Below are 13928 nucleotides of genomic sequence, written 5' to 3'. Positions count from 1 at the left end.
TGCTTTAAAAATGAGCTACATGTTTATTTAGATAGGGGTCCTTTTACTAAGCCATGGTAACAGTGGTCTGCGGCAGTGAGGGCACCTGTTTTTGGCATGCACTGGGCCATTTTTAGTGGTTAGAGTGGTGGACTTTGGTCCTGGGGAACTGGGTTCGATTCCCACTGCAGGCACAGGCAGCTCCTTGTGACTCTGGGTAAGTCACTTAACCCTCCATTGCCCAAATAAGTACCTGTATATAATATGTAAGCCACATTGAACCTGCTATGAGTGGGAAAGCACGGGGTACAAATGTAAGAAAAAAAAAGGATTCTTTTTAATGGGGGCAGTAAATGGCCTTGCACTAGAATTAAAAGTAGCATGTGGCTATTTACTGCCTGAGCCCTTACCACCACCCGTTGACCTAGTGGTAAGGGCTCACGTGTGGTACTCGTGCAGCGTACACCAATGTAGCCATGCTGCTGATTACCGTCGGGAATGCTCACCATGGTAGAAAATAGAAAAATATTTTCTACCATGGGAAACAAAATGCATCAACTTTGAAATTACCACCGGGTGGGTGCACTAACCGGGTGGTAGTGTCAATTTGGCACGTACCACACGTGCATTAGACAATTGCACATCTCAGCTAATTGTGGGGCCCTTTTACAAAGCAGTGGTAGGGCTAAGTTACTGGCACCATCACTTTTGGATAAGTATGCAGGTCTTAAATTTAAACAGGCATGGTCAGTAGTACAACTGTGCACTTTAGAAAAAATAATAATGATTTAAAAAGCATGCAAAAGGTTAAGTGTACGTATCAGCCAATAACATAAGCGTTTGCTTAGCTCCCCTTTAAAAACACGATTCTTAATGTCCATATTTTGTTTTGACTAAACTGCCCAGAGCGCCTTTGCAATGTCAGGGAACATTCTGAAAGCTGCTCTTACTTGCTAATGACTGTAATATTGATTGACCGGCCACATAGACTGCCACATCACTGGTTTCCAACAACAGGGCTGTGTTTTAAGATTAAAAAAAAAAAAAAAAAAAGGAAATAACTTCATACAGTGCTTCTTGGGAGTTTATATAATGCCTTTAGAAGCATTTTTGCTCAAATACAGGACATTTTATGTGATTATATCAAGCTCGTGTAATGTATATCTATGTGAATATAGAGACAGCAAACATAATCTTGACAAATCATTACTAATTTGTCAGGGAATACGTATTCATGTTGAATTTACAGCTCTGTTTAACCCCAGTTAATGTCTGGAATCCTCCACTACTTGAAATAAATCACATATGGTGATCAGTTTCAAAGCATACAGGGAGTGTGCTTAGGTGGCAACGTACACATCGCCAAGTAAATTCCATGCCAGATCAATTAGAAACAGTTCTCCTGATGAGATTTTGTTTTTCAGAAAAAGAAAGTGGCCATCTTCATTGCTACACTTTGCGTCACTTTGAATGTCAGCACATTTTGCTATTAAATGCACTCAACATCTAAATATATCACAATGTTGTAACAATTCACAAGTCTCACAGTTTTCAGGACCTATAATTATTTTATTAGTAATATGTTTTTTTCTGTAAACCTGTGTGTTTGCATTTTGAGTCACCCACCTGGACTGTTTATTTTCTTTTTTTCGAGACTGTTGGGGTACTAACACTTTGAATGGGCTGTGTCGGCATTGTCGCGCAGCTTAGTAAACAGGGGGGGTTAGATTTACTCCTCTGTTTTTTCCCCTCCCTGTTTTTTTTCTTCTTTCCCCTTCCTATCTCGTCCTGTGGTTTTTGAAATGGTAAATATCTTAGAGGTTACATTTGTTTTGTTTGTTATGAGACCAGTGTTGATATTGTTTCTTTCCTATGATGTATCTTGTATGTTGTGTCAATCTTTTGCCTCGGGTAAAATAAAAAAGAAAACAAAAACTTTTGTGTTTGCATTGCTTTTTATATTAATAAAATCTTGTAAAAATAGTGTACCCCATACAGTGGAGCAGTATTTGAACAGTTAACATGTGGATATTACTATAATGATTATTTTAGGGTCCTGTTTACTAAGGTGTGCTAAAAATTAGCGTGCACTAATACTAGAGACACCCATATATTCCTATGGGTGTCTCTAGCATTAGTGTGCATTAAAAATTAGCACACGCTAATGCTAGAGACACCCATTTATACCTATAGGTGTCTCTAGCATTAGCGCGTGCTAATTTTGTAACGTGTGCTAAAAACGTTAGCGCACCTTAGTAAACAGGGTCTATAGTGTTTCAAACACATTCAGTTCCATGCAGAAAAAAAAGGCATTGTCTTTTATTTCTACATATCCAGGTAGACTAGCACTGCAACCACACTACTTAGCCCCAAGCAGAGACATATTTTACCAAAAACCTTTAATGGGTTTAATTATAGTACACAAACCTTATAGCACATATAACAAATGAATCAACAAAAAATGAAAATGATAGAAAATAGATATTCTGGTGTGAATTCTGTCTTTTCTAGAAAAGCCACCTGCTTACTACGTGGTGTCTGTATTATTTCTGCTTGATAAGAAGTAGTACACAGATTCTTCTCAGTGGGGCTTGTGAATAACTACTTAATCATTCAACATCTGCTAGAAGATCGCTGTCCCTTTCCAGCAATTTGCGAACTGTGTCAGTAAATTCTGTCAGGAGAACAGCCCGCCAAAGAGTTTACAGGCATTTTATAGCAACTATTTTGGAAATGCCACATTATTAGAGGTAGCAGATAATGCAGTGGTTTCCAAAACCAATAACTGCACCTCAATCAGTAGCATCAAGCACAGCAGCATTTGTACGTGAAGGGGGGGGGGGGGAGGGGGGCTTTTACATTTCACACTCCAGTCTAGTCCTTCTGTTATCAGCAGAGTAAACAGAAGCAGCAGTTGTAGAGCTAGGGCACATGGGTCTGTCTCAGAAAAGGTCAGCTTCACATATAGCCCGGTTTTATGCAGTAGGAGCACAAACCAATGAGGTGGAAAGGAATGACCCCCACTGAAAGGTTGATTTGCAGGGTATGTATTACATTTGCTGGATCTCAAATTAATGCATGTAGGGGCACTATTGACTTAATTAAGGCAATTAAGACATATTTCCTATTACAGACAGCCATTTACTTTTATGGCTTTGTCACTGGTAATATTTGAATTTTTGCAGTTTCTTTACAATTCAAAAGCTATAAAAGTAAAAAAGGATACCTATCTTGCTGTGAAGTACAATACTACTCAGTAGAACACACACTTGCTATACTTTGTTCATAAGGTCAGTTTTGCAGCCTTTTGTTATCACCAGCAATACATCATTGCTGAACTGCTTTGTTTTCCAACAAATGTATTTCATTATAATTGCTAGTAGTGTTCTTTTTGTCAAGATTTTGATGCAACATCTATAATAGAGAATCATAGCCATAAAGAAATCCACATTCATTCCTTCACAATTTCCTCATTCTGCACTAGAGAATGACATGGGGACAAAGTTTGTCCCCCATCCCCAAAAGCTCAATCTGACCCCATCCGCACAAGCCTTGAACAGTGATGATTTTGTATTTAAATCTTTTTATTAAAGTATAAAAAGGAACAATATTCTGTACAACTGTTGTTTATAAATCACAAACAGTAATACAGAACAAGGATCACCAACCCCCCTCCCAGTGCACAAACATCCCCTCCGTTATCGGGAAAACTGAACAAGCCAAATTACAACAGAATGCTACATAGAAGATTTATGCTAACAGAATACCTGGGTCACATACACTGAACACAAATTAGCTGACCAAAAATGATAAACATAAACCAAAATCCCAAGAAGCCACAACTTGCATGTTGTACAACACCAAAGAAACAGAAAGAGATGCATTTCCTCCTATACTGTGCAAAATATAAAGATCACACATACCAGGAATGGTGTTAGGGGAGTGCAACTAGGGCAACTTCCCCCCCTGACCAAAGCGAGTCCTAAGCCTGCTGGAAGCTGAAGAAGGCACAGCCTGGTAGTGGGCTCAGGGGTTCCCTCCCAGATTTTTGCCCTGGGCCCTAGCCATGTCTAACCCCAGCTCTGGCAGGATACACATTTCAAATCTGACATGTTCTAATCACAAAATAGAAAATAAAATTAGTTTTTCTGCCTTTTACTGTCTGGTCATTTTATTTTTCAAATCATGTTGGTCCTAGGCTCTGATATCTGTTCCCCTCTGTCTTCTCTTAACATACTTGCCAGGGTCTCCTGTCCATTTGGCATTTCTTCTTTCTCCATGCTCACCATTCACCTTCCATCTCTGTGCCCCTATCTTTTCCTGTGTTCAGCTTCTCCCTTCTCTGTGTCCTCTATACTTCCCTATCCATCTCCCCGCATCCATCATCACCACTCTATGTCCCTATCCCCTCCCGCTGTGTCCATCACTTCTCTGTGTCACTATGCCCTGATGTCCAAAATTTCCCTTCTGTGCTTCTGTTCTCCCCCATGTCTAGCATCTTCCCTCTGTGTCCATATTTCCCCTCCCAAGTCCTGAATTGCCCCTCTGTGTCTATATACCATGCCCATGTAGCAGCTCCCCTTTGTGTCCCTGTCCCTGTGCTCCCATCCATGTCATAATCTGTTTCTGTATACCTCCTTGTGTCCAGCTTCTCTACTCTTTCTTCCCCACACCAATGTGTCTCTCGCCTCTCTGACCCCACCCCATCTAGCTTCTCTCCCTCTGTTCCCTCCCTCCAGCATCTGGCTCACCTGTCCTCCCATTCCCTCTTCCTCTGTCTGTTCAATATTTGACTCCCTGTTCCTTCAGCCCCTTGATTCGGCATCTCTCCTTCCCTTTTCTCCCCTTCCCCCCTGCAGATCTAGCACCTCTCTGCCTTCCCTTCAGCCCCCCTCCTGTAGTTCCAGCACCTCTCTGCCTTCCCTTCAGCCCCCCTCCTGTAGTTCCAGCACCTCTCTGCCTTCCCTTTAGCCCTCCTCCTATGGGTCCAGCACCTCTCTGCCTTCCCCCAGCCCCCCCCCCATAGGTCCAGAACCCCTCTCTGCCTTCTCTCCAGCCCCCCCACCCCACATGGGGTGTTTCTATCTCCTACCTTATTGAGCATGAAACAGGAAGTTGCATCAGAAGGCAGGACCCAGCAGAGGGAAGGCCTCAGAACAAGCCTGTAGGAATTGCTGTAGCAGCTCAGTAAGGTAGAGGCACCATGGTGGGAGGGAGGAGGAAAACACAGAGCAAAGGGAATGGAGCGAGGTGCCAGATCTGTGGAAGGAATAATCATAGTTTATTTATTTATTTATTTAACCATGTAATTTCCCATATTGTTTATGGAAATTTTAATTTTATTTTGTCTTTTTGTCAGTTGCCACTAATAGTGTATGCTGTTTGGAAAAAGTGAGCACTATACAGAAAGAGGGTGCATTATTTCAGAAAACAGAGTACACTGTTTTCTCAATAGGGCACACATATGTACACAAGTTTGTGCATGCATGACAGTTTGCACATACATAGTGGTTCCACTATTGGGAAGAGTGTGTCCTCTTTCCACTTAGTGTACACCACTTGCAAAGAAGGGCACTATTATTGGTGAATGACAAATCACAAAATGTCATGGGGTTTTTTTTCCAGCTCATTTTCATTTGGTAACAACATGAAACAACATAGGATATATCACTGACATTCTATCCTTAGTGCCAAATAATGTGATTGCCATGTTAATCTACACAACTTCATCTTTTGCTAAGTTCTGCTCATTGTGTTTTCACCTGATAAAAAGAGTATTGTTGCCAAAGCTTAGTCAAGAAAAGTATTTAGTCCAATAAAAAATATATATCACCTTTTTTTCACCAGTGCTGTTGTACACTCTGTTCTTAATTCCACACCTTAAATACCAAATTAATATACTCTACAAAATGTTATGTAACAGAAAAAAATTAATGAAAAAAGTATACTACCTGATATTATACTAACACAGGCTGTAGTAGTTTAGGTAATAATATAAATATTCACTGCAACAGTACTGTGCAGTTACAGTATGCTGAAGTGACTTCTGGTAACTTTTCTTACATCTTTACAGCTGTTTGATTTACTTTGTAAACGGTGTTGGGCTTAGTCAGGTTTTACAAACTGTGTTTCAGCTGAGTTGAATGTTTTCCTTCTGCTTTATCTGGATGTTCTCTCATAAACCCTTGTATCAGTGACAGCTGAACAGAATTTTGATGCAACACTCAAGATTTTCAAGCATGGTGATCTTTAGCCTCAATACAGGCAGGACAATTCATCGTTTGGCATAGCACAGCTCTAATTATACAGTGCACAGTTTGGTAAATCAGACCCAGACATGCTCCTTTGTACAATTTGTTAGAACAAATATAAAAACAGTAAGGTACAATTATGGAGTCAAGAGGTCATCTTTAAAAGAGCCCTTAAGAAACTTAATACTATGAAGACCTACATGAGTGCTCTGACATAAAGTAAAACATATAAAGAGGAGAAGAGAAGATTTTGTACATTAGTAAAACAACTGATACACAGACATCCAAGCCGTACAATATGCAGCAAAGAAATACCATGTAGCCGTTAAATTGGTCCCTGTCTGATGTTGGCTAGGGATAAAACCATGAAGCTAATTGTTTGGAGAACAAGTGGGAATTGTAAATGCCACATTATGGTCAGCCAAAAAAAAAAAAAACTGATGTACAAAGACAAACAAGCATTTTTTTTCATTATGCATTTCCTATATCCATAGTAATGCACATTGCTAGCTCTTTTGCTCACACACATACACACAATCTCTTATCTAACAGTTATAAACCACATCTAGATACTTACCCCAAAGTAAAACCGGTGGTTAGGAACAATTTCCTCCACTATACGCTGTATTTCAATGGCATTTGACAGTGAAGGGGCTTTGCCTTATTTTGTTCAGACAGTTGTGCATCTATAAAAAGAGAAACAAAGAGACAGCAAAAGCTTTTAAGCAGTGTATGATTATCCAGTGCATAGCTAAATGTGGTAAGATTCAAATGAAAAGGAACACAGTAGGACCATGCAGTTCAGCAGGCTTCAGGAGTCTCTAGCACTATCTTGCCTTTTACCTGATGGTTCAGATCCGCTGCTGCTGTCTTACCCACTTTAATTCACAAGTGTCACGGTACATCCCTTATTCTTCAACATCTCTTGCAGGCAGCCAAAACTAACGGGAGATTCACAAAAAAAAAATACTTCTGCTCATAAAATAATTCACAAAGGAAATGCATTAGTTGTTGCTTTCACACTGCAAATCTTGACTTAACATTTTTTTAAATCATGTGGCACAGTAAATCTACAGCTTCAAATGCAAACTGAGGCTACAGTACATCTTGATTAAAGAAGTTCAAAAAAAATTGGATACAGTGATAGACATTTATTAGCCTTTTGATGATTTACATTAATTCAGTAGGTGTTTTTGAATAAATTTAAATGTTAATGACAATGCTTTTACCGGGTAAATATCAGCTAACTTTAGCAGCATTAAAGTTAAGAGCTGCATTGCTAGAAAATACATTAGAATTAATATAAATATTGTAACTCATTGTAGCTTTGCTTTTTAGCGTGCATCTTATGTGTTAGGGGGGAAAGTGTCTTTTGTGTGCCAGTAACAGCCTCAATCATAAAAGAAAGTAATACCTTCAGGATTAGATTCTGTAAATGGTGCCTAAAAAAATAGTGCTTATTTCTATGCAATAAACCGCGCTTAAAAGTTAGGCACGGTTTATAGAATAGCGTTTAATGCCAGGAACCACGACTACATTTAGGCATGACCATTTACACCAATAAAAACCTGGTGTAAATCCACGCATGTAAATTAGGTGTGGATCCCTTAATTCTATAACAACGTGCATAAATTGCAGGAACGCCCCAACCCACCCATGCTTCTCCCTTGGCCATGCCCCCTTTTCCAGATCCATGCACTAAAATGTATGTGCACCTCATTATAGAATATGCCTAAAAAAGATGCGCACATAAATTCTAATTATTGTAAATAATTGCTGGTTATCACTCAATTATCAGCGCTGATTGGCTCGTTATTCAATTAAATTGCATGTGCAAATTGGGCATACACCCAAATTTACACACACAACTCAAAGCACCATATTTAGAATCCAGGGGTCAGTGTCTACAACATAAAATCAGAATCCAAATAAAAATGGGCGGTGGTGGTTGGGAGACGGGACTAGTGCTGGGCAGATTTCTACGGTCTGTGCCCTGAAAATGGCAGATACAAATCAAGGTAAGGTATACACAAAAAGTAGCACATATGAGTTCATCTTGTTGGGCAGACTGTATGGACCGTGCAGGTCTTTTTCTGCCATCATCTACTATGTTACTATAATCACTATAATTGATATTAGTTCAGCACGCTAACAGCTTGTAGACCAGAATAAGGAATCCCATGGGGTATTTTGTACGGCATATGATAGGGAGAATGTTATAAAGTTTTTCTACAGTTAAATCATGTTTTACATACAGAAATGGGCTCTTATAAAATTGACCACATTCAACTCACTCAGTAGTGGCATAACCCATATTCTTTATCATGAGGAATCAATGTACTCTAATCATGACAAAACTTCTGATTAGTTGGAGGAAAAAGGCCTCAGACTCAGCTGGAAATGCTCCTTAGTACATTTGGGAACTCATTCAATATCCTAACTACTTCCAGCACTTTTCTATCATTGCCCCCCCACCCCCACCCCAAAAAAAACTCTAAACCAAATCCAGCAGTCATGAATTTAAGTCTATAATCTTCTTTTTTATTTTATTGTATTTTTATATTCTTCTTGTATACAATAAATGTAAAGGTTCCTCAGTTGGTGTCATAACATATATTCATTTGCAGGAAGAGAAAAAGCACTTAGCTTCATATAAATGATCCGACGGGGACCTGTTTCACCCTCGCTTCGTCAGGGGATACCTTTCAGAGGCGAGTCTGAGGCCTTTTCCTCCAACTAATCAGAAATGTTCTCATGATTAGAATATATTGATTCCTCATGGTGAAGAATATGGGTTATTCCACTATTGAGTAAGTTGACTGTGGGCTACGTGTTTTGTGTGGAATACTCTTATAAAATTGCACACACAAAGTTGGTGCTCTGCAAGATAGCATCTACACAAATGAAATCTGAGTCATTGTTTCCAGGGCATAGTTTGGGAGGAGCCGAGGCAGAGTTGCAATGCTTTTTTTTTATTTTTATAAAATGTGTATGTAAACACATGCATTTACACTTTTTTGGAACATGTATGAATTTGTGTAAGAACATATGTGTGCTACTGGGGGTCACTGGATTAGTGTGTTTTATGTATTTATTGGGATTTATTAACCGCCTTTATGAACACATTCACCCAAGAGATTGCCTCTATAAAATAGGTGGGTTTTTGGACATTTTTAGCCCCATATGTGGACATAGTTTAAATATTCTCACACTTCTGAATTTTGATTTGCAGAACCCAGGATAGCTACGATAAATAGATTTATAAAGCAAATAAAATTACTTACAAAGTTCCAGCTGTGCCTTGTTGTGAATTTAACACTGCAGCTGTTACTTGCAGAGAGAACTTGTTACATAACAATATAAGAACTAAGAAAATCCATGCTGAGTCAGAAAAAGATCCACTGAGCCCAGCATCCTGTCTCTGGCAGTGGCCAGTCTGGGTAGCAAATACCCAGCAGCTTCAAGTTTCAAGTTTACTAGGGGCTTACACCCCACCCATCAAATAATAACTGAGCGACTTACAATAAAATGTTAAAGAAAGGAAGGAGTGTGTTGACAAGACAAACTGTGAGGATAGGGGGGGGGGGGGGAAGAAATACAATAATGATTAAAGAAAAGCTGGGAAGGGAAAGCACAAGAGGAAGGGGGGTGGGTTAATGGTTTCTAGAACACAACTCAGTCTACAGAGGTAGAAAGATTTATTAATTTCTGGTTGTAAGCATCATTGAGTAAGAAAGTTTTCAAGTCAGTTTTGAAGTTGGATAAGGAAGATGCCAGGCGAAGGTGAACTGGTCATTTATTCCAAAGTTCAGGACCCTGAACTGAAAAGACAGACTGAACGTGTACTGTTGTGAAGAATTTCCTAAAATTAAGGAACTACGAGCTGGTTTTGCTGGGCTGATCGAAGAACAGGTGTGTGTGTGGGGGGGGGGGGGGGGGAATAGATAGTAAGGTAGTAAGAGAAGATCCAATTTCTTTAGTTAATTTCAAGATGCAAATGAATGGCTAGTAATTTTTATGTACTTTTCCTCCAAGAAATATAAACGTAAGAAATACACTACTGAATTTAGAAAAGTAAGTACGATATATTAAAGGTGATATCGCATTACCGTTAAGCAGGATATTTACCACTATTCCAATTTCTGCAATGGGACCTCTTTATTCATATTAACATGGCAGTGCACTTCAGTTACTCTAGCCCCAAGCATGAGTTTATAGTGCACCATTATAAGTTTGTCCTTTGTGACATGTAAAAACATATACAGCCTACTTCTAACCTAAATTAATTTTATGAATTAAGAACATGTTAATTTTATTATTCTGTCAAGTACATGCACATTTAGATATAAGAATTAGGAAATTTCAAAGCAGAGAGTGAACCTTAACGTATTTTTTAATTGGCTACGAAACATGCTACAAGTATTTCACGGAGGCAAAGCATACGAAGACCCAGTGTAAACATTAATTTAAGCATGTACTTTTTTTCTAAATTTGTTCACAACTTCTAAGTCTATGGTTTCTATTTTTTTTTTAAATAAGTAGCAACAGCAATTACTTCAACCAAAAAGTGTTAAATGTTAAATAAACCTATAACTGTTATGTTTCACACAGAGCGTTAATAGTGGAAACAGATGAGCAGTGTATATTGCTAGGCAAAAAGTGAAATAATGTTTCCTCTCTTTACTTCTTAAAAATGTTAGTACAGAATGAGAAGTGAAAGTAAGGCTTTTGTTTAATCATATTTTTTCACATTTCTCACACTGTTTAATCATCCAGGGTTTGTGGTTGTCTACACTACCTCTCCTATTTATGCCCTGCAAAATATGAGCTAAGAAATAAAAGGAGGAAGTGGGAAAGAATGGCACCAGCAAGGAGAAACTTAATGTTAGATTACCCAGTGCAATTGACAATACCTTTCAGTGATGGCTGTGCACTATGGAAATCTTTTGATTACAAAGAATTCCCAGAAAATACTCTCAACAGAAGTGAAATACAATGAGAAACTACTTTAAAAGAAACAATTACAGCAAACAGTACAAGCCCCATCGTTTAGATAATGGAAAAGTGACAATGAAAGATTTTAAGGAAGGACAGTACGCAGTGTAGGTTATGCCATCAAATTAAACATTCATCTGTAATGGAGTTGTACCACACAACTTAACTGTGAAAAGAAAATGTAGAAAGACTGAAGTTTTCATTTTTCTTTTGTTTGGTGGCGCAAGACGGTGCTTCAACTGTAATAATACTAGTGAAATGTGTGCAGGTGAAACAATAGAACATTTGAAAGTACTACATTTGTACAGTATTCAAATTTACCAGCTAAAAATAAAAAAAACAGATTAAGTTTTTAAAAAAGAGGACTCATGTGTCAAGACAAGTTTCCTATCAAAGTTAAACTCTGCTCATATCTTCCAACCCCCCAGATCAGTCTCTGTGTCTAGGCTGACAACAGCAGCTTAATTTGGAGGACAACAAAGCTATGTTAATGTTTATTCAAAGTTTTACTTCTCTCCATACATGTGAGTAATCTCCTCTCTACCAGGTTACTCGTACCCACTACACACACAGAGGGAAATTCTATAAAAGACACTCAAAAATAGACACTGGGAAAAAATCGGCTGCATTTATAGAACAGCACCTAGTTGCTTAACTTTAGGTACCAAAGTTACACCTGCTGAAACCTGGTATAAATGCAGGCGCCCAAGTTAGGGGCTTGATAATTAATTTGCACATGAAAATCTGGGTGCCATTATACAGAAAAGCAAGATATGTTAGAAAACAAAGTGTATTTCAGAAAAATGAAATGTTTACACTACATCGAGGCGGTATTTACTACTTGAGTGGAATGCAATAATTTATGACGTCTAAAACCATAATATTGCCGGTAAGAAAGAACAGCTAATGAAGCTGCATGTTCATTAGTGTTTGCAATCAGTAGCCGGCAGACCCCTCATCAGGACAGAAGGCTGCGAAGAGCCATTCATCAGCGTGAAGTGTTATTCATGGATGACCCCTAAATCATTGCACTAGTAGTAGATGCACTGATTGGACACAGCATGGGAGCATTGGTACTTTACATTTAGCCGCCACAGAAAGGGGGAAAAGAGAGAAACGTGAGGGGAGGGGAAAGCCCTGCTGGCGCAGTCCATGCAGCCTAAAGGTAGCAAAAGTGTCTGTTTGGGATTGCCGAAAAATTTCCCCCCTCCTTCCCAAATAGCAGACAGGCCGAGAGCAGCGTCGGCGCGGAGTTGCAGCGAATTTATAAATAGGCAGTCCCGGGGTAGCTGACTGCGTGGAAGTGCAGTGTGGCGCGGGGTTCTCCCAATCCCTGCTTCCCCCTTTCCCTAGCCGCAAAAGCTTTGGTTTCAAGGGAAGCGCGTGCTAAGGCTCGCACGTGCGGCAGAAGCAGCAGCTGCTGAAGCCGGCGCGCGGCAAGCCTCCGCTCGGGGGTCTCCGGGGCAGCTCCAGTCTGCAGTGGCCGAGACGGAGAGGGGAGGGATTAGTCCCGCCCCCGCGTCCCTCACCCCTCACCCTATCCCGCGCGCCGCCCTGAGACAGGCTGAGGCTGGGGGAAGGGGAAAGAGAAAGGACAACAGCAACTCCTTGGGGGATTTGATCTTCCTTTGCTTAGCTTTTGTACTGTGCGTGCGGTGTTACGAGGGGAGGGAAGTTGTAACACTTTCTTTCTTTCTTTTTTTTTCTTGTCCCCCCCCCCCCCCCCCCTTCACCTGGTAAAGTTGTGTGATGCGCTGGAGGAAGACGGGATGCTGAGAGAGAGGAAGCCGCGAGCCAGGTAAGTGGAGCCGAGCTCTTTTTATCTTCATCTCGTTTCTGTTTCTCGGCCGGTGCTGGCTGAGCCTTTGCTGCGGACGGCGCTGCTGTTTTCTCACGGGCAAGAGAAGAAGGTGGGGGGTGAGGGGGGGGACCGTTTTAAGGATCCTGAGGGTGAGATGCGGGCTGTTCCCCCCCGCGTCCAAGGGAGTCTTTCCCTTCACCCTGGATCGGGAACCTTTCCCCAATCTGAGGCTGTCCCGCCCATGACAGAAGGGGGGGGGGGGGGGGGACTGAGGCTACTGGGGTGCGGGATCACTGAGCCTTTGCGCTCGGCTCCTATCAACTCGTGTTCAGGAGGGTAGTGGTACCAACGTGAGAACTCGCCGCCTTCCTCGCACGCAGCATAGCCACGCAAGTTAGCTCAAGAAAATAGAGAACTACTCGGGACAGAAACAGGGATTCTTCTTGCTATATGCCAAGAAAGACTGTGTATGCCAAGTACGGAGTGTAACAAGCCGCGTGCACCCTGGTTGGAAGGCAAGTGCCTGCTGATGACTGATTCTGGCTTAGAAGCGGCGACTTAATGTAAATGTTTTTCTGTAATCTCACTTTGATTAGTGTGCGGGCTGCTGCCTTGTATATTCCAGAACTGCGTTAATTTTCTTCCTTGTGTGTAAGAGAGGGGAGGGGAAGAAAAAACAATGTCCAGGGCTTTTTCTGTGAGCTAATAGAAGCAGGAGTGGTACGAAAAGGTCGTATTAAGGTAGCTGGCGGTCCTTATCTGTGATTTCTGGAAACACAATTCCCTGTTTCCAGAGCAATGTATTCCTTATCTCCTCACAATGTATTCGTTAGACATTTGTTCAAAATGGAAGAATCCACTGGGTGGGCTCGTCACTCTGGAAAATAGTGTGTTCAGGGTTT

General features: G+C 40.6%; 1 long non-coding RNA gene across 1 annotated transcript; it reads right to left on the bottom strand.

The window, feature by feature from the left end:
• Positions 1 to 5084: 5084 nt before the first annotated feature.
• Positions 5085 to 7190, bottom strand: LOC115462665. Its single transcript, XR_003940916.1, has 3 exons — positions 7074 to 7190; positions 6808 to 6916; positions 5085 to 5238 (listed from the first exon to the last, which is right to left on the bottom strand). It is a non-coding gene; the product is annotated as an uncharacterized LOC115462665 (long non-coding RNA).
• Between the last annotated feature and the right edge of the window lie 6738 nt (positions 7191 to 13928).

Source organism: Microcaecilia unicolor, chromosome 2 (genome assembly GCF_901765095.1).
Source record: "Microcaecilia unicolor chromosome 2, aMicUni1.1, whole genome shotgun sequence".
Lineage (NCBI taxonomy): Eukaryota > Metazoa > Chordata > Amphibia > Gymnophiona > Siphonopidae > Microcaecilia > Microcaecilia unicolor.
The sequence above is the reverse complement of the archived record's forward strand: the minus strand, read 5'-3'. Positions and strand labels throughout refer to the sequence as shown.